Genomic DNA, 27,703 nt, shown 5'->3' on the forward strand with positions numbered 1-27,703 from the left:
ACAACAAAAAAAAAATCCAGCTTTTTATTTTTCACTTCTGAAAGGACAGAATCGCACTGTGTGATGCTAAAGTCAGAGTGCCTCACGGGAATAAAATCCTTGCTGTGGCCGACACTTACCATAGTGCTTTCAGTCTCCCTTAGTATTCGCTGGCTTTCAGTTCAGCAAAAAGTCGTGTGTCTTACACAATTTTTTTCAACTCTTTACTCCGCATTTAGCCATTATGGAGTCATCTTTTTCATCAGTGAAGTGGTTCGGGAAATAGTGTGATATGTCTTCTCCTGCTGGAATCACCCTGTCGAATTTTCCTTCCTTTTGATATGAGATTTGGGCTCGCCTGAATCTCTGATATGTATGTATGTATCGTACATTTTATTCCTGGAGGCTCAGTGTATGGAAGGATTTCAACTAGGCTAAGGGGATGCTATCCAACAGCTTGTATTCAGAGCTCAGACATCACAACAAGCTGAACAAATCCCACTGTACTTAACGTATCTGAAGAGCTCCCTCTTTGCACTTCACTGACATGCGTGGCTAGAATGTTGTGTAGGCGATCAAACTATCAGGAAAATGAAATAAGTTCAGGGGTTGGACAATTATAGCTTTTTGCGAAAAGATACATTTCTTGAAGGTACAGTGCACTTCAGTTGATGACCAATCTGGTCATAGGAGTATTCACTTAAATGTTAATATGTTCCCAAGCTGTACTACTTGTAAGAATAAGCTTGTCATCTCAAACCATGCTGCGTGTCGAGAGCCACAGGGTGCCAGTGAGCCATTCTCAGCATGTGACGGTGCAAGACGCAACAACCTTATTCAAATAAGTTCAAATGGGACCGTACAAATTGTCAATTAAATGCATTCCTCATTTCTCACGTGATGGTAACGATAGCAATTAATTTCTTCCATCGATCTCATTTGTATGGATTTTAAATGGCAGAGCAAAGATTGCCAATCAACACTAACACGTGAAAAGAAGGGCAAGGAAACACTGTCAGGTTCATCAATGCGTGCTATGTTCACTGGATGAAGCAACCTTGTCCGCTGTCCTCTCAAGCCATGGTAATGTCATCTTCTAGGGGTGGTAAATAAGAGAAAAAAAAACATTGTTTTAAGAAATAGAGCTCAAGAGCTGGGAAAGGAAAATTCATTGCAGTGTAAAACCTTCTTATAGCTGTGGACTTTGTTTCCTGCGTAATTTTCCTAATATTAAAAGATAAAATTAGGTAAAAGCTATCTTTAAAACAGCCTCACACACACAGAGACACACGAAGCATAGGCCCCAAACAGATGGAGGCCACTGGGAGCCTATTAAAAAATATCTTGAGCATTTTGCCCAATATGTTAAAAATAGTGAGTTAAATTACTGAATGGATGTGTAGTTTTCAGTATCATCAACTGGGCACCAACATTACCTCCCTCTCCAGGGCAAGACCTTCCATCAATCAAGTAGATGCTGAATAAGCAGGACATGTGGTAGATCGCTTACTTTCCAATAATCTTTAGATTTACAGGTTTTATCAGAATGATATGAATGACTGATTTGATTTGTCAGTGTTATGATGGTTTTCAAGTAGTTTCTGCTGGGGCAGTGTTGTTCAGGACTCCTAATGTTACATCAAACAGTCTTACACAGGATTACCTGAACTATTTCTTGAACAATTGATGCACGGACATTCAGCAGAATCCGACTGATTGGTTGCCCGAATTAAGCTGATTGCTGTCATCAATTTCAAAATGCTGGTACTTAAGCTGAGCCTTCATGTTTATGACAGGAACACTTCAACATTTCAAATCGACCCAAAAAGTCTATTCAGTACATCACCGATGAAGCTTTGCCCTTTCCAGCATTAGTTCAAACACAGTGCGAGCCATCTCTTGCTGAAATGAATTTGCTGGAGTACTCAACAGACTCTGGAAACCTGTGACTTCCCCATTGATACTTTGGAACGTTCTTTCCAAATATTGCTGCGGTTTTCAGGGAACGGGTTGTTCATGAGATACATATTTTGTGGCTATCTGGCTTCACTCTAACACAAAAGCGAAATACTGCAGATGCTAGAAATCTGAAATAAAATCAGAAAATGCTGGAAACACTCAACAGGTCAGACAGCATCTGCGGAGAGAGAAACAGAGTTAAAGTTTCAGGTCGATCACTTTTCATAGAATCATAGAAAGGTTACAGCACGGAAGGAGGCCATTCGGCCCATCGAGTCCGCGCTGGGACTCATCAGTAAACATTGGGCATGATTTTTACTTGGAACTGGGAAGAGAGCAGGTGGGTAGATTTCTGCATGGGAAACCTGGAATTTAAATAAGCGCGTTGGAATCTGCGATCGCAATTCAATTGAAGGCAATTCATTTTGCTTCCGGGTTTCCCGCGCAACTGCCAGCTAGATTGACAGGCTGGCAGGCTGACGGGTGGTAAGACCAAGGATTGGAGAGGAGGGAGGGAGGGAGAGATCGTGGGCCGTGTAGGACCATCAGGGGTGGGGGGGTCATGGAGGTGATCGGTGGAGGGGGGGCCGTGGAGGAGATCGGGTGGGGGGCATGGGGTTTGATGCCGGGAGGACCTCGGCAGGGCAGAAGATCGGAGATCAGCAGAGGATCGGAGGTCGGCAGAGGATCGGAGGTCGGCAGAGGATCAAAGGTCGGTAGAGGATCGGAGGTTGGCAGAGGATCAGAGGCCAGCAGGGCAGAAGATCAGAGGTTGGCAGGGCAGAAGATCGAAGATTAGGAGGAGTCGGATGTAGGGAGGGGGTCGGCCATTGGGGCGGGTCGGCCGATCGCGGGGGTCCGATCTCGGCAGGTAAGCTTGATGGGCCTGGAGGAAACATTCCTGCTCCTCCTGACCTACAAGCAGTGCAATAAAGGCAGTGCAATAAAACCTGATGAAGTGGCCGTTCTCGCCTCCTTTCACCTGACGAGATTCACGAGCCCCAAGAAAGCTGTTCTGGAGACGTTAAATTTAAAGGTAAGTAACATTAAATAATAAATAACCTACCTTAATTACCTAAAGTAGATTAATTGCTCCTTTAACGATCCACCTGCCAGCATTAATTGGGGACGGGACTTCCGCGATTCAGCAGAGCACGCATCCAAACGTGTCCACTTTAAACCCGGATGTGGGTGCCTTGGCGCCAGGTTGCGGTCGTGATTTAAAATGCTACAATTTTTACCTCCCACCCGCTCCCCCCCCCCATTTTTGGGGGTTAAAATTACCCTCGTCAACTCTGTCTCTCCACAGATGCTGCCTAACCTGCTGAGTGTTTCCAGCATTTTCTGTTTTTATTTCTGGCTTCACTCTGTTGCTTTTCTTTTTAACTATTTTAAGGGGAAATTTGTATTCTTGAGGCGGAGTTTTGCACCTATCAAGAATTTAGGCATGTACTTGAATTCTTGATAATACAGCCCCCAGTGGAGCCTGCAGTTCTCGTGCTGCTCTACCTGAGAGTGCCACTCCCAACTGAAGCAGCGGTGCACGGAATCGATCCTGATATGATTCCTCGGAGCGAGGGGACAAGGCTCTGTGACAGGTGTGCCAATTTGTAAAACACTTCCTTTAATATTAAAAAGTAGCACATCATAACGCACCACACCAACATCTTAGGTCAAAATTATTGATTAAGCTTTTTATTTTGTTTTTTTTTAAAAGCTCTATAGCATTGATCTAGTTGCTTCGTAATCTACAAAATCAATCCTACAACATGTCACAAAGCTACCATTGTCTTTTCTCAATCGAATGCTGAGTAGTTGAAAATCTTCTCTGTCAGATTTTTAGCACAATGGTTAACATGTTTGCACCAAATTTCTGTATGCGCTTTTCTAAGTTGTTAACCTGTTTAAAGTAAAAGGATTAGCAAATTTCTTAAAATGCAGCACATAGGAATTTGACAGAACCGTGCTAACCAGTGCACTGAAAACAATGCCATTTTTAATAAGAGGCCCACTATATGTGAGCATTTTTTGTTAAACCGTCATCAGTAATCTTTGTTAGAGATTTACCATGAGCTGCATATTACCATGAATTTTGCACTTGTCACTGTCTGCATGAAGTATTCTTTAGTGAAGCAGCACTAACTTCCTGTCAAACTCAGTAATGTGCTGTGAAACCTAGATAAAGATGATTGTAAACAATTTTACAACACCAAGTTATAGTCCAGCAATTTTATTTTAAATTCACAAGCTTTCGGAGATTTTCTCCTTCCTCAGGTAAATGTTCAGGAGGAAGGAGAAAATCTCCGAAAGCTTGTGAATTTAAAATAAAATTGCTGGACGATAACTTGGTGTTGTAAAATTGTTTACAATTGTCAACCCCAGTCCATCACCGGCATCTCCACATCATAGATAAAGATGCACTGTCGTGAATGTTATATTGAAGCTTTTGTTAGGTTCTTTTTGCCTTGAGGTACATTTGCACTATGACTGTAGCATCAGTGCAAAGTGATTTTACTTCACATTAATGCTGCAAATACAGCTTCAATCTGGAGTTAGAGCCCGATCTGACACGGGAGCAAAGTGGAGTGAAACTCCCAGGAGAAAGGAGACTCACTCCCCTCCCCCACTGTGATTTTGAGGCCCGGCCTCATTAACATTTGCCAGGCGATTATACGGCGTCAAACGGGCATTCCAACGCAGCTCGCCAGATTCAGCAAAACCGGGCCGGAGCTGCCACCAGGATGGTAAGTCATCGCGGGTGGGATGTCGCAATCATGGAACATGGGGGTCCTGGGGCTGCTCCAGATCATTTTTGTGGGCGCCGGAAATAATTCAACATTTAACCTTTGGCGCAGGCTCTGACCAGTTCATACCCAAAATGGCAGTCATAGAATTACATAGAATTACATAGAATGTACAGCACAGAAACAGGCCATTCGGCCCAACTGGTCCACGCTGGTGTTTATGCTCCACACAAGCCTCCTCCCTCCCCTCTTCATCTAACTCTTCCAGCATAACCTACTATTCCTTTCTCCCTCCTGTGTTTATCTAGCTTCTCCTTAAATGCATCTATGCTTGTCACCTCAACTACTCCTTGTGGTAGCGAGTTCCACATTCCAACCACTCTCTGAGTAAAGTTGTTTCTCCTGAATTCCCTATTGGATTTATTAGTGACCATCTTATGGTTATGGCCCTAGTTTTGGTCTCCCCTGCAAGTGGAAACGTCTTCTCTATGTCTACCCTATCAAAACCTTTCATAATCATCGAGCGGGAGGAGGTATTGGCGGTTTTAGCAGGCCTAAAAATGGATAAATCCCCAGGCCCGGACGAAATGTATCCCAGGCTACTGTGTGAGGCAAAGGAGGAGATTGCGGGGGCTCTAACACATATATTCAGAACCTCTCTGGCCACAGGGGATGTGCCAGAGGACTGGAGAACCGCTAATGTAGTACCATTATTCAAGAAGGGGAGTAGGGAAAAACCGGGGAACTACAAGCCAGTGAGCCTAACATCAGTGGTAGGAAAATTATTGGAAAAAATTCTGAAGGACAAAATTAGTCTCCACTTGGAGAAGCAAGGATTAATCAGGGATAGTCAACATGGCTTTGTCAAGGGAAGATCATGTCTGACTAATTTGATTGAATTTTTTGAGGGGGTGACTCGGCGTGTGGATGAGGGTAACGCAGTGGATGTGGTATACATGGATTTCAGTAAGGCCTTCGATAAAGTCCCCCACAGGAGGAGACTGGTCAAGAAGGTATGAGCCCATGGAATCCAGGGTGCCTTGGCACTTTGGATACAAAACTGGCTTAGTGGCAGAAGGCAGAGGGTGATGGTCGAAGGTTGTTTTTGTGACTGGAAGCCTGTGGCCAGTGGGGTACCACAGGGATCGGTGCTGGGTCCCTTGCTGTTTGTGGTCTACATTAATGACTTGGATATGAATGTAAAAGGTATGATCAGTAAGTTTGCTGATGATACAAAAATTGGTAGGATGGTAAATAGCGAGGAGGATAGCCTCAGTCTGCAGGACGATATAGATGGGTTGGTCAGATGGGCGGAACAGTGGCAAATGTAATTTAACCCGGAAAAGTGCGAGGTGATGCACTTTGGAGGGACTAACAAGGCAAGGGAATACACAATGAATGGGAGGACCCTAGGCAAGACAGAGGGTCAGAGGGATCTTGGTGTGCAAGTTCACAGATCCCTGAAGGCGGCGGAACAGGTAGATAAGGTGGTAAAGAAGGCATATGGGATACTTGCCTTTATTAGCCAAGGCATAGAATATAAGAGCAAGGAGGTTATGATGGAGCTGTATAAAACACTGGTTAGGCCACAGCTGGAGTACTGTGTGCAGTTCTGGTCGCCACACTACAGGAAGGATGTGATCGCTTTGGAGAGGGTGCAGAGGAGATTCACCAGGATGTTACCAGGGCTGGAGCGCTTCAGCTATGAAGAGAGACTGGGAAGATTGGGTTTGTTTTCCTTGGAGCAGAGGAGGCTGAGGGGGGACATGATTGAGGTGTACAAAATTATGAGGGGCACAGATAGGATGGATACTAAGGAGCTTTTTCCCTTCGTTGAGGGTTCTATAACAAGGGGACATAGATTCAAGGTAAAAGGCGGGAGGTTTAGAGGGGATTTGAGAAAGAACTTTTTCACCCAGAGGGTGGTTGGAGTCTGGAACTCACTGCCTGAAAGGGTTGTGGAGGCAGGAACCCTCACAACATTCAAGAAGCATTTGGATGAGCACTTGAAATGCCATAGCATACAAGGCTACGGACCAAATGCTGGAATATGGGATTAGAGTAGACAGGGCTTGATGGCCGGCGTGGACACGATGGGCCGAAGGGCCTCTATCCGTGCTGAATAACTCTATGACTCTATGACCTCTATCAGGTCACCCCTCATATCAAATCAAACCCTTGATTTACATCATAGGACCCCGATTACCATGTTAAAAAGGGCCTATTGCCTGAATCAGGCGGGCGCTTTGGACACCCAGGCCCAGGCCCCTTTTAAAATGATGCCGGCCCCATCGCCGGGGTTAACGGGGCAGTAAGGCTAACTAGCCCATTTTGAAGGCCATTACTGCCCCGTCAATGCCAGAAGAAGGGAGTCAAATCAACCACTATAAGTTCAGTGCGGATGTGAAGTGATTTTGGTTTCACATCATTACTAAACTTTTTTTTTTATTCGTTCATGGGATGTGGGCGTTGCTGGCGAGGCCGGCATTTATTCCCCATCCCTAATTGCCCTTGAGAAGGTGGTGGTGAGCCACCTTCTTGAACCGCTGCAGTCCGTGTGGTGAAGGTTCTCCCACAGTGCTGTTAGGAAGGGAGTTCCAGGATTTTGACCCAGCAGCGATGAAGGAACGGCGATATATTTCCAAGTCGGGATGGTGTGTGACTTGGAGGGGAACGTGCAGATGATCTTGTTCCCATGTGCCTGCTGCCCTTGACCTTCTAGGTGGTAGAGGTCGCGGGTTTGGGAGGTGCAGTCGAAAAAGTCTTGGTGAGTTGCTGCAGTGCATCCTGTGGATGGTACACACTGCAGCCACAGTGCGCTGGTGGTGAAGGGAGTGAATGTTTATGGTGGTGGATGGGGTGACATTCAAGTGGGCTGCTTCGTCCTGGATGGTGTCGTGCTTCTTGAGTGTTTTTGGAGCTGCACTTATCCAGGCAGGTTTTTTTAAAATTCGTTCATGGGATGTGGGCGACGCTGGCGAGGCCGGCATTTATTGCCCATCCCTAATTGCTCTTGAGAAGTGGAGAGTATTCCATCATACTCCTGACTTGTGCCTTGTAGATGATGGAAAGGCTTTGGAGAGTCAGGTGAGTCACTCGCCACAGAATACCCAGCCTCTGACCTGCTCTTGTAGCCACAGTATTTATGTGGCTGGTCCAGTTAAGTTTCTGGTCAATGGTGACCCCCAGGATGTTGATGGTGGGGGATTTGGTGATGGTAATGCCGTTGAATGTCAAGGGGAGGTAGTTAGACTCTCTCTTGTTAGAGATGGTCATTGCCTGGCACTTGTCTGGCGCGAATGTTACTTGCCACTTATCAGCCCAAGCCTGGATGTTATCTAGGTCTTGTTGCATGCAAGCACGGACTGCTTCTTTATCTGAGGGGTTGCGAATGGAACTGAACACTGTGCAATCATCAGCGAACATCCCCATTTCTGACCTTATGATGGAGGGAAGGTCATTGATGAAGCAGCTGAAGATGGTTGGGCCAAGGACACTGCCTTGAGGAACTCCTGCAGCAATGTCCTGCGGCTGTAATGACTGACCTCCAACAACCACTACCATCTTCCTTTGTGCTAGGTATGACTCCAGCCACTGGAGATCTTTCCCTCTGATTCCCATTGACTTCAATTTTACTCTGGCTCCTTGTGGCACACTCGGTCAAATGCTGCCTTGATGTCAAGGGCAGTCATTCTCACCTCACCTCTGGAATTCAGCTCTTTTGTCCATGTTTGGACCAAGGCTGTAATGAGGCCTGGACCTGGGTGGTCCTGGCAGAACCCAAACTGAGCATCGGTGAGCAGGTTATTGGTGAGTAAGTGCCGCTTGATAGCACTGTTGACAACACCTTCCATCACTTTGCTGATAATTGAAAATAGACTGATGGGGCGGTAATTGGCTGGATTGGATTTGTCCTGCTTTTTGTGAACAGGACATACCTGGGCAATTTTCCACATTGTCGGGTAGATGCCAGTGTTGTAGCTGTACTGGAGCAGCTTGGCTAGAGGCGCGGCTAGTTCTGGAGCTTATAGCGTAAATGAACCATTTGAGAAAAAACATTTGTAGATTCTAACGTCCTTGGCAAACAATTCATAGTCATTAGGTATGAATCCTACAACTGATTCCAGAGGAAGAAGTGGGACAATCTTGTCGGATGGTGACTCAGAGTCTTACTTTATTTTAGAGCAGTGACTATTTATTGTTAGATGACACTTCGTCAATAGATTCTTAACATCTGTGCTGCTTTTAAAAAGTAATGAATTTTTAAATAATCAATTACTTTTAAAACCTTTTTTCTGCTTACTTCAAAGAAATGCTTTTGTCTAAACAAGAGAGCCATAGCACTCTTGCCTCAAAGTCAGAAGGGTGTGGGTTCAAGCCTACTCCAGCAAATAATCCAGGCCGACACTTTAGTGCAGTCCTGATGGAGTGCTGCATTGTTGCAAATGCTGTCTTTGGCATGAGACCTTAAACTGAGGCCCCATCTGTCTGTTGAAATGGACATAAAAAATACCATGGCACTTTTTCAAAGCATTCTCTTGGTGTCCTGGACAACACTTATCAATAACTGATTATCTGGTCATTAATCTTATTGCTGTTTGTGGGATCTTTCTGTGTGTGAATTGGCTGTCATATTTGCTTACAAAACAATGATGACTACACTTCAAAAGTAATTGATTGCTGTAAAATCTTTGGGATGTGCTGAGGATGGGAAAGGTGCTATATAAATGCAAGCTCTTTATTTCTAAACTGCAAGTGTTGCCAACATCATTTGGGTGCTCAATTGGAAGAGTTACACAGTCCAGCAGCACAAGAGAGTTGAGACATAAGCATTAGCCTGAAGTGCTTCAGTATGGTGTTATTTTAGTAATGTACAGTTAATTCAGCTCCCTCAAACAGTCAGGCACATTAAAAGATAGAAAAAAAAGACTTTACATAGAATTACATAGAATGTAATTGCCCCTTGGACTTCAACTGGTCTATGCGGATGTTTATGCTCCACAAAAGCCTCCTCCCGCCCCCCTTCATCTAATTATTTTAGCATACCCTTCTATTCCTTTCTCCCTCATGTATTTATCTAGTTTCCCCTTAAATGCATCTATGCTAGTCACCTCAACTACTCCTTGTGGTAACATGTTCCACATTCTTACCACTCTCTGGGTAAAGAAGTTACTCCTGAATTCATATTGGATTTATTAGTGACTATCTTATATTCATGGCCCCCAGTTTTGGTCTCCCCCACAAGTGGAACATCTTCTCTATGTCTACCCTATCAAACCCTTTCATAATCTTAAAGACCTCCATCAGGTCACCTCTCAGCCTTCACTTTTCTATTTTTCAATCTTTCATGATAAGTATAACTTCTCAGTTCTGGTAGAACTTTTTTGCACCTTCTCCAATGTGACTATGTCCTTTTTACAATTTGGAGACGAGAACTGTTCACAGGCCTCCAAGTGTGATCTAACCAAGGTTCTAAAGAAGTTTAACATAATATCTCTGGTTTTCAATTCTTTCCACCTAGAAATGAATTCTCCTCACTTTTAATACAATTCCAAGTTTTGTATCATCTGCAAACTTTGAAATTATACCCCATATATCCAAGTTGAGATCATTAATATATATCAAAAAGAGCAGTGGTTCCAACACCAACCCCTGGGGGACACCTCGGTATACCTCCCTCCAGGCTGAAAAACAACCGTTCACCACTAATTCCTACTCTCAATTTTGTATCTATGCAGCCACTGCCCCTTGGACTTCAATTTTACTAACAAGTCTATTATGCAGTACTTTATCAAACGGCTTCCTCAGTATTAACGATACTGTTGTTATCCACAAATTTTGATGTAAATGGTGAACAACAGTGGTCCCAGCACCGATCCCTGTACAATGCCACTTCCCACCTTTTGCTAGTCTGAGTAACTACCCTTAACCCCTACTCTCTGTTTTCTGTTTTGTAGCCAGCTTGCTATCCATTCTGCTACTTGTCCCTTGACTCCACATGCTCTGACCTTAGTCATGAGTCTACTATGCGGTACCTTATCGAAGGCCTTTTGAAAATCCAAATATATTACATCTACTACATTACCCTTGTCTACTCTTTCTGTTACTTCTTCAAAGAATTCAATAAGGTTGATCTAGAATGACCTTCCCTTTTAGAATCCGTGTTGACGTCTCTTTACTATAGTTTTGTTTCTAAATGTTTTTCTATTACCTCTTTGAGTAAAGAGTCCATTATCTTTCCTACTACCGATGTTAAGCTAACTGGTCTATAGTTCTCTGTACTTGCTCTATCTCCCTTGGAATCACATTAGCTGTCTGCCAGTCCTCTGGCACTATTCCTTTTACTAATTATTTTTTATATATATGTAATAGTGCCTTTGCTATCATTTCCCTAACTTCTTTGAAAATGTGTGGATACAATCCATCTGGACCAGGGGTTTTATCCTCTCTAAGTTTGATTAGAATCATAGAATCATAGAAAGGTTACAGCATGGAAGGAGACCATTCGGCCCATCGAGTCCACAGCTGCTCTATGCAAGAGCAATCCAGCTGGTCCCACTCTCCCGCCCTTTCCCCATAGCCCTGCAATTATTTTGCTTTCAAGTACTTATCCAGTTCCCTTTTGAAGGCCATGATTGAATCTGCCTCCACCACCCACTTGGGCAGTACATTCCAGATCCTAACCATTCGCTGTTTAAAAAGTTTTTCCTCATGTCACCTTTGGTTCTTTTGCCAATCACCTTAAATCTATGTCCTTTGGTTCTTGACCTTTCCACTAATGGGAACAGTTTCTCTCTATCTACTCTGTCTAGACCCTTCACGATTTTGAATACCTCTATCAAATCTACTTGCAATCATCTCTGTTCCAAGGAGAACAACCCCAGCTTCTCCAGTCTATCCATGTAACTTAAGTCCCTCATCCCTGGAATCATTCTGGTAAATGTCCTCTGCACCCTCTCTAAGGCCTTCACATCTTTCCTAAAGTGCGGTTCCCAGAACTGGACACAATACTCCAGTTGTGGCCGAACCAATGTTTTATAAAGGCTCATCATGACTTCCATATTTTTGTACTCTATGCCTCTATTTATAAAGCCCAGGATCCCATATGCTTTTTTAACCGCTTTCTCAACCTGCCCTGCCACCTTTACTGATTTGTACCCCCAGATCTCTCTGTTCCTGTACCCCTTTTAGAGTTGTGCCCTCTAGTTTATATTACCACTCCTCGTTCTTCCTGTTGAAATGTATCACTTCGCATTTTTCTGCATTAAATGTCACCTGCTACATGTCCTCCCATGCCACCAGCCTGTCTATATCGTCTTGAACTCTATCACTATCCTCCTCACTGTTTACTACCCTTCCAAGTTTTGTGTTATCTGCAAATTTTGAAATTGAGCCCTGTATACCCAAGTCCAAGTAATTAATGTATATCAAGAAAAGCAGTAGTCCCAGCACCAATCCCGGGGAACACCACTGTACACCTCCTTCCAGTCCGAAAAACAACCATTCACCACTACTCTCTGTTTCCTCTCACTTAGCCAATTCTGTATCCATGTTGCTACTGCCCCCATTATTCCATGGGCCGCAATCTTGATGATAAGCCTATCATGCAGCACTTTATCAAACGTCTTTTGAAAGTCCATATACACCACATCAACTGCATTGCCCTCATCTACCCTCTCTGTTACCTCATCAAAAAACTCTATCAGGTTAGTTAAACACGATTTGCCTTTAACAAATCCCTGCTGGCTTTCCCTAATCAATCCACCCTCGTCCAAGTGACTGTTAATTCTGTCCTGGATTATCGTTTCTAAAAGTTTCCCCACCACTGAGGTTAAGCTGACTGGCCTATAGTTTCTGGGTTTATCCTTGCACCCTTTTTTGAACAAGGGTGTAACATTTGCAATTCTCCAGTCCTCTGGCACCATCCCGTATCTACGGAAGTTTGGAAGATTATGGCCAGTACCTCCGCAATTTCCACCATTGATTAGTTTATCAATTGTCTCCTCCCTTTCTATCTTAAAAGTTCTGTATATCTTTTTTGATCTCTTCTTCTAATGTCATGTCCACCTTGTTAATCTCCCTGGTGAATACTGAGGCAAAGTATTCAATATTTCTGCCATTTCACTGTCATTACCTGTGAGTTTATCTTGTGCATCCCTCAGTGACCCTATCCCTATCCTGACATTTCTTGTTTTATTTATGTGTCTGCAGAATACTTTACTATTTCTTTTTATATCCCTTGACAATTTAATTTCATAGTTCCTGTTTGCTTTCCTAATTGTTTTTTGATTTCTTTCCCATCATCTTCGTATTCCCTTTTGTCATCCTCCCATTTATTGTCTATATACTTAGTGTTTGCCTTTTTCTTTAGTTTCAATTTTACCCTTACCTCTTTATTCATCAATGGCGTTTCATTATTGGCTAGTTTGATTTTGTTTTTTAGCAGAATATATTTCTCCTGAACTGAATTGATTTCTATAGCACGTTTCATGATCTCAACACATCCTACATCCAATGGAATGCTTTTGATGTGTAGTCAGTGTAGGAAACATGGCAGCCAATTTGCACACAGCAAGGTCCCACAAACAGCAACGTGATAAAGACCAAATTACGTTTTAGTTATGTTGGTTGACGGATAAATATTGGCCGAGGACATCAGGGAGAACTCCCCTACTCTTCTTCAAATAGTGCCATGCGATCTTGCACGTCCACCTGAGAGGATAGATGGGGCTTTAATGTCTCATCTGAAGGACGGCACCTCTGACAGTGCAGCACTCCCTCAGTACTGCAATGGAGTGGGACTTGAACCCAAAATCTTCTAACTCAAGGGCGAGAGTGTTACCACTGAGCCATGGCGAACACCTGCTGCAAGCTAATCAACAGTAATACCAGATCAACCAGTGTCAGTAGATACTAAAAGCCAAAATGATTAATTTTAATGTTTTAATTTTTAAAAGGCATGCTGACATGAGACTCTCATTCATTGTACAGTACCACTATGACACAGCTTACTGCAATCTGAAAAAATACACATCTGGAATCGTCTCAAAGCAGAGAATGTAGTGGAAATAAGATGAAAATAACATTTTTAAAATTAATGAGTTAGGTGCTATTTATACACAGAAAATATCTAGTGGCAAATATTTTGATGGCAAAGCAATGCATAAATCATTCTTCTCTATCTGGGCTATAGATTTAATTAGAACAAGGATGAAGTAGGGGTGGGAAGATAATTCTCCACATCCTGATTATTTTTGTAGAGCTTTATAGCTTGTCCATAAGATTCTTGTACAAGTTTATAAGCAAAGAGCAGACAGACACAGAAATCAATCACACAGCTATTTTAAGCAGCTGTATGCACCTACAGCTGACTGAGTGATGGCTTGTTTGTTATGTCTGATTTTAACTGGCCCCATGTTCAGGCATATCCCCAAACATATTAAATGAATCAAAACTGGAGGAAGCAAACAGACATTCGATATTGTAGATAATGCTTCCAGTGCCTGGGTCCAAGTCAAAAATGTTTTTTTTTTTGTCGTTCTTCTCATTCCTTGTCTTTGAACAAATGGCAAAATGAATGCGTAGCTTGGCTGACATTCTTAAATCACCAATGCTGGAAATGATGCAACACAGGCTCACACTCATTCTACTTTTTGCATCATTTACATTTCAGCACTTCAAGAACATCAGTAACACTTGAAAGCAACAAACACAAAAATAGAAACTTGAAATTTTGTGCATTATAATTGAAGCTTATTTTTCTGCACATCGATTGTCTTCATACCTGGAAAGGCACCAAATTCTTTCAAGTTAATTTCTCTTTCCTCCTAATTTTGGCTACATATAATGACACCACTATTCCAGGCAAGAATGGAGGTGATTGGACAATTTCTCCCATTAATCACACCTGGAGACCGCACTGCTGTAAGTGACTGGGATTGATTTTACACTCGTAATTTATATGTAACTATCCTCCACTTACTGCATTTTGCTGGAGAAATCATCCTGCTTTTATCGGGAGAAGTTACTGTAGTGTCGGTCATGAGTTCTGTTTGCTGTAGTTCATAGAGACTCTTTTTAAATAGACTGTAGACTGTTTGCTGTAATGCATTGTTTGAACAGACTATGTATTCTAAGTAAATAAACTTTGTTTGCTTTACTGTTTTCTAAGTAAATAGACTTTGCTGTAAAATAGACTGTTGGTCTTGCCGTAAGCCCCGCCCCACCTCCAACTCATTGGCTGACAGAGTGGTGCCAATTTTGCCCTGCTTCCTGCTAAAAAGAAAGTAACAATAGAAAAAAAAATCTGATATTTGCCCAATGCACACTGTTTAATTCTGCCTTTTGCAATGTTTCTCCTGTAGCTTTATTCTTGTTATAGTCAGTCCTCTTGTTTGTTCTCTTTAGCAGGCCAGGAAAAGGACAAATGTTATCTGTTGCTTTGTTCTGTTTCTGTTATTACAAACATTGCCATTCTCTTCCAGTAGATTGAACCAATCAAAGTCGTGAGCTATCAACGCTTCTTTCTAGGGGGGATAGGGAGCGCTTCAGAAATCAAGAGCTGCTAATGTCTATCTTTCTGTTCAATCTATTACCATGCAGAAAGATTTTAAGTGCTCCTGGAAATGAGCAAATGGCTCTCTGTTATGCATAACAATAGGAACTTAAAAGCATTGTTGACTGATAAAGCCTTACTCTAATGCTTAAAGGATCTGAAAGCTGTTTATTTACATCATTGTGATGGAGGAAATGGCTATTAGGAATGAGCAGTGAGTCAAAGTGAGAGCCCAAGGTGACCTCAATTTATTACATAGAATGACACAGAATTTACATGACAGAAACAGGCCATTCGGCCCAACTAGTCTATGCCAGTGTTCATGTGCCACATGAGCCTCTTCCCACCCTGCATCATCTAACTATCAACATACCCTTCTGTTCCTTTCTCCCTCATGTGTTTATTTAGCTTCCCCTTAAATGAATCTATATTATTCGTCTCAACTACCCCTTGTGGTAGTAAGTTCCACATTACATAAACAGTCTCTGGGTAAAGAAGTTTCTCCTGAATTCGTTATTTATTAATGACTATCTTATATTTATGACCTCTAGTTATGGGCTCCCCCACAAGCGGAGATGTTCTCTCCACATTTATCCTATCAAACCCGCTCAAACTCTCTCTCCTCCTTTAAGATGCTCCTTAAAACCTACCTCTTTGAACAAGCTTTTGGTCACCTGTCCTAATATCTCCTTATGTGGTTCAGTGCCATGTTTTTGTTTGATAACACTCATAACAGGTACAGAAAATAATCAAAAAGGCTAATGGAATGCAGGCCTTTTTAACAAGAGGACTAGAAAACAAGGGGGCAAGAAGTTATGCTACAGCTATTCAAAGCCCTGGTTAGATCACACCTGGAGTACTGTGTTCAGTTCTGGGCACCACACCTTAGGAAGGATATATTGACCTTGGAGGGAGTGCAGCGTAGATTTACTAGAATGATACCTGTACTCCAAGGGTTAAATTACAAGGAGAGATTACACAAACTAGGGTTGTATTCCCGGGAATTTAGAAGATTAAGGGGTGTTTTGATCGAAATTTTCAAGATATTAAGAGGAACTGATAGGGTAGATAGAGAGAAACTATTTCTGCTGGTTGGGGAGTCCAGGACTAGGGGACATAGCCTAAAAATTAGAGCCAGGACTTTCAGGAACGAAGTTAGGAAACACTTCTACATGCAAAGGGTGGTAGAAATTTGGAACTTTCTTCCACAAACAGCGTTTGATGCCAGCTCAATTGTTAATTTTAAATCTGAGATTGATGGATTTTTGTTAACCAAAGGTGTTAAGGGATATGGGACTAAGGCAGGTATATGGAGTTAGGTCACAGATCAGCCATGATAGATTTTTGTTAACCAAAGGTATTAAGTGATATGGGACTAAGACGGGTATATGGAGTTAAGTCACAGATCAGCCATGATCTCATTGAATGGCGGTACAGGCTTGAGGGACTAAATGGCCTACTCCTGTTCCCATGTATTCTATGTTCCAGTGAAGCACCTTGGGATGTTTTACTCCATTAAAAACTCTATATAAATGAAAGTTGTTGTTGTTGTTCTGCTGCAATCGTGTCCGTCTTTTTAAGAGGTGGTGTTAATTCCATCTGAGTGACAGGCGTAGATTTTCTTCCTATGCGCTTGATGTAATTAATCACCTTGCTGGAGGAACCCAGATTAAGTATGGTGAGAAGATTATCAGTGAGTAGGTGTCACTTGATGACCCTATTGATGCCTCCTTCCATCACTTTGCTGACAATTGGAAGTGGGCTGACAGGGCAGTAATTGGTTGGGTTATATTTCTCCTCATTTTTTTGTGAGTAATAGATACATAGGTAATTTTCCATATTGTCAGGTAGATGCCAGTGTTATAGCTCACTGGAGTGGAACACCTCCACAACAGCCTCTCTTGTGAAGCAGAGGCAGTGAAGACTGATCTTCTCTGACACATCCAGGTGTCTGTGGTGGTGTCTACAACCTTGGGAGCCAGGTTTTTTGACAGGTGCACGCAAAACCATTCAGTACTGTATTGAAGAGTCAGTCTAGAGTATGTGTTCACATATTGGAGTGGACCTTGAAATCACAATCTTCTAATTCAGGGGCAAGAATGCTACCGACTGAACTAAGCTGACAATAATTAGATGCAATAGTTTAAATTCTGATGGGGAGGTCGATTGGGACAGCGGTGGGGGGGTGGGGGGGTGGAGCGAGGCAGCGATCGGGAGGAGGGAGGGCGAGCAGAGGCCCGCAGCAGGTAGGAGCAGTTGCCGCCAGTTGCGTTCAGGGCAAACTAATTTGGTAAAGGGGGAACCAAGCAGACTTTAGGCTCCCTATTTGTATAAGCAAAGGGCCGAACGTCAGTTTCAAGCACGGGCCCTGGATGCCTTTTTTGATGCCAATGCCAATATGGCGGGCGATGCACTTTGGGTTCAGAATGTGTGCATGCCACCCGCCATATTGGACGCCTGTAAAACGGGCGCAGCGTCATCTAATTTTGAGGCCCATGAATCATGAACCTTTTACTTGAAATCACTGAATGCCTTTTGTGAGGTCAAGAACATAAGCAATAGGAGCAGGAGTAGGCCAATCGGTCCCTCGAGCCTGCTCCGCCATTCAATGAGATCATGGCTGATTTGATCCTAACCTCAAATCTAAAGAACAAAATCTAAAGAAAGCTGTTAAGTTTAAGTTATCGGAAACAAATTCTGCAGGTTGTGTTCAGAAATAGAAAAAATCTCTGCTACCTCTAACTTTCAGGAGCACAATCGCACTAAATTACTGATAAACTAGCTTATAATTTTCAATAGAGATTGCACCTCTGCTTTTGGAAGGCTTCAGCAACAATTGGGGTAATTTTTAAGATTTCCTCTTATCTCAACCGGGGAACGACTACAGCGGCTGATAGTAAACAACAATAGCTGGATATCTTTTCTATCCTTTTACGCGTCAATTTGGTCCCAGTCTTTAGTGAACTTTCTTCAAGGAGTGTGAAGCTAACTTTAGTCTCTTGAAGGTAATTGGCCATAGCTCACAGCTGGAAGAGTTGCCATAAAAAATGCATTAGGAAGGCAGACAGACAGTTCTTGCCAGAGAACTTCCCTCAGATAATGTACATGTTCTCTGTGTGTCCTGAAGAAGGCCTTTGCCCACAGCAAAAATTGAAGCCTTTTAACAGGCCCTTCAAAGTTCTGTAATTCCGGCAAAATTGAAAGCTTCATTACTTTAGCTATCTCAGTCTGAGGCTCGCTGGAGCTTCCCTTCAAAAACCTCATATAAAAGGCACAGCAAAAAGAGAAGTGTGAAAATGAGGGGCCTAATTTTGGTTTAGCCCGAGCACCCCAAAGTAAGGCAGGTGGTATGACGGTTGCATAACCTGTGCTGAACCTATCTGTGTTTCAGGCCTGCAGCATCTTATAAAAGCAACGCTACAGTTTTAAAAAAATGTTCTCAGGATATGGCCGATGCTGGAAAATACACTTTCATTGTCCATCCTTAGTTGCCCTGTACAACCAAATGGTTTGCTAGGCCACTTTGAAGGGCACTAAGAAAACTACATAATATGGGACTGAAGTCACTGTGCAGGCCAGATGGGGTGGGAGTGAAAAGGTCCCTTCCTTGAAGGACATTGGTGAACCAGCTGGGTTTTTACAACAACATAGGAAAATAGGAAGATAGGAATTGCTAGATGAAAAAGACCAAGATCCATTTAATTCACCTTATACCATCCTGATATTCACATGATACAATGCGAGTGGAGTTGTTGACTAATTATGGATATGAATCTCTATCAATTAATCTACAACAGACCTAGACATGAAACGGCCAAGATTGCTGTTCTTATCTCAGAATGACAACATATCCATAGCCTTCCATAATTCCATTTGATGACTGCACCTGTGTGAAAAAGTGGGTAGAGCCAGACTGGCACAGCAGTTGCCAAAGTGGCACAGCCTGCAGTTGGAACATCTCAGGCCATGTTCTCAGTGGTGGAGGGGCCACCTCATTCTCAAGCACCTCTCACAGACACACAGTTACTTCACCTGCTTCAGCCACTGGAAGGAGCATTTAGAAGAAGCACTAGATTAGGTAGTAGTGTAACGTAAATCAGATATACTCACTTACGGGAAGCTTCAGGAAGCCAATTTTTAGACAGGCAGATGACATTTCAGATCATAAAACTTGGTGCCATTTCAGTTGCACTGTGCGGTGAAAGCATGTTCTGTAATGATTTGGGATATTACACAATCAGGTGACAACCTCCTTGGTTAATCTAAACCTTCACGGTCAAGGATCAGAGTTTAGCAAAATGGGGGTACTTCAAAGCTCCACTAGAAAGTCCCTTTTCCCACAGAGTTAAGTAAATTGCAGGAAAAGAATAATAAAGCCCACAGGAACAAGTGCCCAAAGCAATCTGAAATCATACTTCTGTGTTGCCGACTGTCCCTTTTTAACTATTTTCCCATATGAAAGAGCTGCCTAGGAGCTTTGGATAGCCAATTTATCTGGACATTATTAACAATTGGAGTATTTATGGCATTCAGACCAGAAAAAAGGCTTCCATAATTACATCACATTAGCAAGATTTAATTATTATAATGATGCTCCCACCAATTCCTTGGCAGGTGTTACTGTTGCCTGCCCAACTATGAACGAGAAATATAATACTGGTCTCTGCCCCTTTTTATAGTCCATGAGACTCCAATCCTACATTCTCCTCCATTAACAGGTTTACAGTGGGGCTTTCCTAACCCTTACCAATATGAAAGTGCAGCTCCAACAACACTCAAGAAGCTCGACACCATCCAGGACAAAGCAGCCCACTTGATTGGCACCCCATCCACCACCCTTAACAGTCATTCCCTTCACCACCAGCGCACTGTGGCTGCAGTGTGTACCATCCACAGGATGCACTGCAGCAACTCGCCAAGGCTTCTTCGACAGCACCTCCCAAACCCGCGACCTCTACCACCTAGAAGGACAAGGGCAGCAGGCACAAGGGAACAACACCAACTGCACGTTCCCCTCCAAGTCACACACCATCCCGACTTGGAAATATATCGCCGTTGCTTCATCGTCGCTGGGTCAAAATCCTGGAACTCCCTTCCTAACAACACTGTGGGGAGAACCTTTACCACACGGACTGCAGCGGTTCAAGAAGGCAGCTCACCACCACCTTCTGAAGGACAATTAGGGATGGGCAATAAATGCCGGCCTTGCCAGCGACGCCCACATCCCATGAACGAATTAAAAAAAAACACTATTTCCTCCCAGAACCCCTATTAGCCAGTTTGAAGCTAGAATCCCGCCCTTCATTAGTTCACCGGCATTGGAAGGAAGGGAAATCCAGTTCTGAGGCAGCCTTTGAAAGGTGCATCCAGTTAAAGGGCAACATTCCTTATTAACAAGTTGGCAGAAGGAACAGCAGCCTTGGGGATGTTACCAGCTGGAAGGGCCTCCAGATTTTCTGATGTGTCGGTGGAAGTGCAACTGGCAGATGTGAGGGTCAGGAGGGGTCGTCTGATGGGCACTGAGGACAGGAGGCCCCATAGAAGAGTGGTGCAGGTTGTCTGGAGGAAGGTGGCAGAGGCAGTCAGTACAACCTCCACCATCCAAAGAACTGCCACACAATGCAAAAAGGGTTTGAATGAGCTCACAAGGGTGGCCAAAGTAAGCCAAGACTCTGGTGGCAATATATATATCCTTTGCCGCTAATACAGCTTCACTCACCTATTCCGCCTGACATATACTTTCTCTTTCAGCTTTCAGGTTCAAAATCCAATTCTATTAAAGAAGTGTGAACTATAGATCTGGTCAGGTGATCTGGTGCTGAGCGGTTCTCACAAGGAGTGCTAGTTGGGAAATCAAATGGATGGAAAAGCAAGCTGAGTGGACCTGCGATTTCCTGACCAGCACTCTCCACAAGTGCCATTCTGCGCCAGGACACAGTCTGCAGGATCACCCCTTATGAAGTGTCAATTTTCTTTGTCTTTGTTTATGCTTCTCAAGAGTAATTACCAACTTACATTTGTATTGCACTTCTCACGCAGATGAATACTTTAGAAGATTGTAGGATCGGCCATTGTGTGTAATAGCTGTCGCTGTAATACTGCAATATCAGAAATTAGACACTGAGTTTGATGCAGCATTCATCAAAATCATTTTAATTAGAGAGAGCTTGTTTCGTCTTTGTTCCACATTATGTGAGCCGCCCTTTGTCCTGTCCCATTATGATTTATTCCTGTAAAGCTTTCCTATCAGGGGTTGGTGAAATTGTCCGTGGCACCACACCACCAGTGGAGCTGTGAACGCAGCAGGCAACTCATTGGAAAATCGCAGGACCGCTGCCTAAATTTTCCGATAAACTGCTCATGGCGTGCGAGCTCCTGCTGGTAGCACAGCAGTGGGGGGAGGGGGGCTTGGAAAATGTTGGCCAACACGTAATAAAATCATAAATCCATTTAGAAAGAGCTATTGTTTTGAAGTTTCGGTGCTTTATCGGGACACTGCTGTATAGAAAGCAAAAATTATTAAGGAGACCAAGCCAAACTTACCCGGCATAAGAACATAAGAAATAGGAGCAGGAGTAGGCCATACGGCCCCTTGACCTGCTCCACCATTCAATCAGATCATGGCTAATCTTCAACCTCAACTCCATTTTCCCACCCGATCCCCATATCCCTTGATTCCCCTAAGAGTCCAAAAATCTATCTATCTCAGCCTTAAATATATTCAACGACTCAGCATCCACAGCCTTCTGGGGTAAAGAATTCCAAAGATTCACAACCCGCTGAGTGAAGAAATGCCTCCTCATCACATTCTTAAATGGCCAACTCCTTATCTTGTGACTATGACCCCTAGTTCTGGACTCTCCAGCCGGGGAAACAACCTCTCAGCCTCTACCCACTTAGAATCTTAGATGTTTAAATGAGATCCACTCTCATTCTTCTAAACTCTAGAGAGTATAGGCCCAGTCTACACAAACTCTCCTCATAGGACAACTATCTCATCCCAGGAATTAATCTAGTGAACCTTTGTTGCACCGCCTCTAAGGCAAGTATATCCTTCCTTAGATAAGGAGACCAAAACAGTACGCGGTACTCCAGGTGAGGTCTCACCAAAGCACTGTACAATTGCAGTCAGACTTCCTTATCCTTGTACTCCAACCCCCTTGCAATAAAGGCCAACATGCCATTTGCCTTCCAAATTGCTTGCTGTAACAGCATGCTAACTTTTTATGTTTTTTGTACGAGGATACCCAAAACTCTATGAACACCAAAATTTAATAGTTTCTCACCATTTAAAAAATATTCTGTTTTTCTATTCTTCCTGCCAAAGTGAATAACATTACATTTCCCCACAGCAAAGGCTATGGGCCCCGAAAACATCCTGGATGTAGTGCTGAAGACTTGTGCTCCAGAACTAGCTGCGCCTCTAGCCGAGCTGTTCCAGTACAGCTACAACATTGGCATCTACCCGACAATGTGGAAAATTGCCCAGGTATGTCCTGTCCACAAAAAGCAGCACAAATCCAATCCAGCCAATTACCACCCCATCAGTCTACTCTCAATCATCAGCAAAGTGATGGAAGGTGTCGTCAACAGTGCTATCAAGCAGCACTTACCAATAACCCGCTCACCGATGCTCAGTTTGGGTTCCACCAGGACCACTCGGCTACAGACCTCATTACAGCCTTGGTCCAAACATGGACAAAAGAGCTGAATTCCAGAGGTGAGGTGAGAGTGACTGACCTTGACATAAAGGCAGTATTTGACCGAGTGTGGCACCAAGGATCCCTAGTAAAATTGAAGTCAATAGGAATCAGGGGGAACACTCTTCAGTGGCTGGAGCCATACCTAGCACAAAGGAAGATGGTAGTGGTTGTTGGAGGCCAATCATCTCAGCCCCAGGACATTGCTGCAGGAGTTCCTCAGGGCAGTGTCCTAGCCCCAACCATCTTCAGCTACTTCATCAATGACCTTCCCTCCATCATAAGGTCAGAAATGGGGATGTTCGCTGATGATTGCAGTGTTCTGTTGCATTCACAGCCCCTCAGATAATGAAGCAGTCCGAGCCTGCATGCAGCAAGACCTGGACAACATCTAGGCTTGGGCTGATAAGTGGCAAGTAACATTAGCAACAGACAAGTGCCAGGCAATGACCATCTCCAACAAGAGAGAGTCCAACCACCTCCCCTTGACATTCAACGGCATTACCATCACCGAATCCCCCATCAACATCCTGGGGGTCACCATTGACCAGAAACCTAACTGGACCAGCCATATAAATACTGTGGCTACAAGAGCAGGTCAGAGGCTGGGTATTCTGCAGAGAGTGACTCACCTCCTGACTCCCCAAACCCTGTCAACTATTTACAAGGCACAAGTCAGGAGTATGATGGAATGCTCTCCACTTGCCTGGATGAGTGCAGCTCTAACAACACTTAAGAAACTCAACACCATCCAGAACAAAGCAACCCGCTTGATTGGAACCCCATCCACCACCCTAAACATTCACTCCCTTCACCACCGATGCACCGTGGCTGCAGTGTGCACCATCCACAGGAGGCACTGCAGCAAGGCTTCTTTGACAGCACCTCCCAAACCCGTGACCTCTACCCCCTAGAAGGACAAGGGCAGCAGGCACATGGGAACAGCACCACCTGCATGTTCCCCTCCAAGTCGCACACCATCCCTGTAATATATATCGCCGTTCCTTCATCGTCGCTGAGTCAAAATCCTGGAACTCCCTGCCTAACAGCATTGTGGGAGAACCTTCGCCACATGGACTGCAGCGGTTCGAGAAGGCGGCTCACCACCACCTTCTCAAGGACAATTAAGGATGGGCAATAAATGTTGGCCTTGCCAGCAATGCCCACATCCCATGAACGAATAAAAAAAAAACCATTATACTCCATCTGCCACCTTCTTGCCCACTCACTTAACCTGTCTATATCCCTTTGCAGACTCTTTGTGTCCTCCTCACAGCTTGCTTTCCCACCTAGCTTTGTATCGTCAGCAAACCTGGATACATTACACTCGTTCCCTTCATCCAAGTCATTAATATAGATTGTAAATAGCTGAGGCCCAAGCACCGATTCTTGCGGCACCTCACTAGTTACAGCCAGCCAACCTGAAAATGACCAGCATATCCCTACTTTGTGTTTTCTGTCCGTTAAACAATCTTCTATCCTTGCTAATATGTTGCCCCAAACTCCATGAACCCTTATCTTGAGTAACAACCTTTTATGTGGCACTTTATCGAAAGCCTTTTGAAAACCTAACCAGAGACCGTCAGTGTAATTTATGTTGATAAAATCCTTTCTGCACACAGGCAAGGCTTTCGAGTCCTAGCACTTATAAAAGCAGATGTTGAATAGTCTTTTGGATTTTATTACGCACAAAGCAGTTCTAGTTTGCAAATGACCTTGTATGTTTGTCATAAACACCAGCTGGCTTCAGAATCTTTTTCAAGAGCTCTCTAAGGGCAAAACTTTCTGACTGAGCATAATGTTCCTATTGGTGCTATACGGTGTCACGGGGGACAGGAAAAGGCCATGAAGGGAATTAATTGGCTTGCCCCTGATTATGCGCCGGCTGACCAATAATGCTAATTGCTCTCGCTCCCATATTCAAGAGCTTAATTAAATGGTAAACTTCTCTGGATGCTGTTGGTGTGAAGTCCCACTGTGCCAGCAAGGATCGCATAATGTGCTCATCCCATCCACCGTATTATGAGAAAGCCATTCAGGTATGGGAGACAATGTAGTGAAAAGCAACTGTATTGATAGGTGGAATTAAGCACCTGAGTTATGAGGAGAGGCTTCAAAAACCAGGAATGTTTACACAGGAAGCTGAAAGGTGATCTTATAGAAGTATTCAAAATCCTAACAGATATAGACACATGTTTGACAGAGTCCACAACAATCGGGTATAGCCTCAAACTTCGAGCAAGGAGATGACGTCATAGTTTAGATTTAATTACTTTATACAGAGGGCAGTCAATATTTGGAGTAGACAACCAAGGGAGGTGGTGGGGGCTGATTGTACCTGCAAATTCAAGAGAGGTTTACATAAGTGCCTGGAAAAAGATTTGATAGAGAGTTGTGACAGGTACCATGGGACATATTTCCTAGATACTAGGATCTGCTTGATGGACAGCAATGGCTGTTTCTGGTGCTGAACATGTCTATATTCCTAAAACAATGAATGTTAAAGTTTGGTCACATTCTGGCTTTCAGAGAGTGAATTCTTAGATGTGAACTGCTGTATTTTTTGATTGCTGCAACTGAAATTGTGAAAATTGGTATCATGTTGCCTGCTCACCTCTCCTTGAATCTTTTTAGAGGTGGAAGAATAGGAGGAAAGAAGGAGTGAGAGTGAGATTCACTTTCACCAGAGGTACTGTTGCTCCTGCTTTTACCCAAGAAACTGTGTTTATAGACCCAAGCATAGCTACCTGAGATTCACCAAGCAGGTAGACATGGACCATCCCATCTGCTGCAATCTAATCTGCAGTCAAGTTCACTATAGAGACAACACTGCCATTGGTGGTGCATCCAGGAGGCTGATTTTGATTTGTTCATCAGATCAAACACCTTAATCCATTTCCTGATAGAAAATCAGAATGACAGCAGACTGGAATTCTTTCCTATAGCAGCATTCTCCAAAGTTCAAGGAGTTATAGATGCCACCCATTGTGGCCATCTGAACCCTTTGATACAACAGGATGGCATTCACAGATTCCACTCCATTAATGTCCAGTAGGCATTGACCAGCAACACATGATCATGGAAATAAATGTTCACTTCCCAGGCAGAAATAACAATAGTGGCCTTATGGGATGACGCCTATGAGACCAGTGCTGTCCTCTGTAGATGTGGCTAATAATAGCCTTGCATACAATGCAGATACAACGAGGGACATGCATCTACCAGGATGTTAATAAAACAATTGTTGTGCAAGAAGAAGAAGAAGAAGAAGAAGAAGCATTTATATAGCATCTTTAAGGTGATAAAGCGTTCCAAGGCACTTCACAGGAGCGTTATCAAACAAAATTTGACACTGAGCCACATAAGGAGATATTAGGACAGGTGACCAAAACCTTGATCAAATTATGGCCATGCGTGTTATTTAAAGAGCGTTAAAGTTCTCTGAGTGTTTTACATGGGGTAGCAGCTTTGTGATATGCAGACTTTGCCCATCCATTTGGCATCAGGTACTCCAGATGACAATCTTTTATTTTTCACATCTACTCCCAACTCCTCCAGGTGTTGGAAACAAAAATGAACCCTTTGTGTCACCTCCTCATGGGCGCTCTGCACTACTGTCTGTGGTGGTGGTGGGGGAATCCCCTGCAGAGTTGAACAGGGGCGACCCTCGTTTCACCCAGTTCCTGAAGCAGCAGTCCCATATCTGCATCTGTGCACTAGAGTGTATTTTGATTTAATCCACAAATTAAGCAGAAAAAACATTTGGGGGCAATGCAATTAATTGAAAGCAAAAGCACTCTTCCCTTTAAATGACTGTTGCGGTGCCTCCCCCCACCCCATCTCACTGAGTGAGCTCCCTGCACGAAGTGTTTTGAACGCAAGGAACTTGAATGGAATATGCTAGTGAAGTTTCGGTGTGAACAGCCATGCTGCTTGCAGCTGCGTGCAAAATTCCGCAGCGCAGCATTCCTGCAGCTGGCATACCCACCTCTGGAAATCTAGAGAACAGACAAAATTAAGTTACCAGCAGCAACTGGACACAAAGTCCTTCGCCAGCTCTAAAGTGGAGCTGAAAGCTTTCAAATCTTTTTTTTGCAAATATTAAACCCATTAGAGCCAATTAAGACCTATTTGCTGAACAATCGTTTCCACCAGCGCTGACCCCTACTGACCTTTACCAAAGCACTTCAGTCATTGTCAACCTTCTCTTTGAAGTGGAGATAGAAGAAGGGCTGCAGAGCAAAAGCTGCACAGTTAACAGGCTGAGCATCGGTGATGTTTGATTGTGTTTAGTGGAGAAAGCAGAGGGCAGAAAGGAAGCACAGAACTCTGACAGCCCTTGGCATCAGACACCCATGGGAGTGCATCAATTCAGCCACTGATTGCAAATTCAGTGTCTTTAGCTCAGCCTATGGAGTCTAATAACACAGTTACAATATTTGAAAGTGACTTAACTTGTAAGGAGGTTAGTCTGACATACTTACAGGAAGTTCAAGCAATTGGGATTGAAAATAAATAATACTTGCGATAAATCTTCTGACTTCATGTTCCCGGCAAGGAGTCTCGCCCACTGGTAGCGCATATCAGAAATTCAGACCATGCTAAGTGCGATTTTCTAACCATTTAAATGAATGGCCAGAAAATCACATGCAGACCGACCTTGAATTTCCAGTGTGCGTTCGCAGTGGTCAAGTCCATCCACCAGGAATGCAAAGTCGGAAAATTATCTCTAATACGTAAATACAGGAGAATGCAGATAAACATGT

The 27,703-nt window shown here is 43.6% G+C and overlaps 1 long non-coding RNA gene across 1 annotated transcript; it reads right to left on the reverse strand.

The window, feature by feature from the left end:
* Positions 1-21: 21 nt before the first annotated feature.
* On the reverse strand, positions 22-27,526 carry LOC137321492 (uncharacterized). Its single transcript, XR_010962836.1, has 3 exons — positions 27,422-27,526; positions 1,643-2,116; positions 22-1,075 (listed from the first exon to the last, which is right to left on the reverse strand). It is a non-coding gene; the product is annotated as an uncharacterized lncRNA (long non-coding RNA).
* Positions 27,527-27,703: the final 177 nt, after the last annotated feature.

The sequence above is a fragment of the Heptranchias perlo genome, chromosome 5 (assembly GCF_035084215.1).
Source record: "Heptranchias perlo isolate sHepPer1 chromosome 5, sHepPer1.hap1, whole genome shotgun sequence".
Classification (NCBI taxonomy): domain Eukaryota; kingdom Metazoa; phylum Chordata; class Chondrichthyes; order Hexanchiformes; family Hexanchidae; genus Heptranchias; species Heptranchias perlo.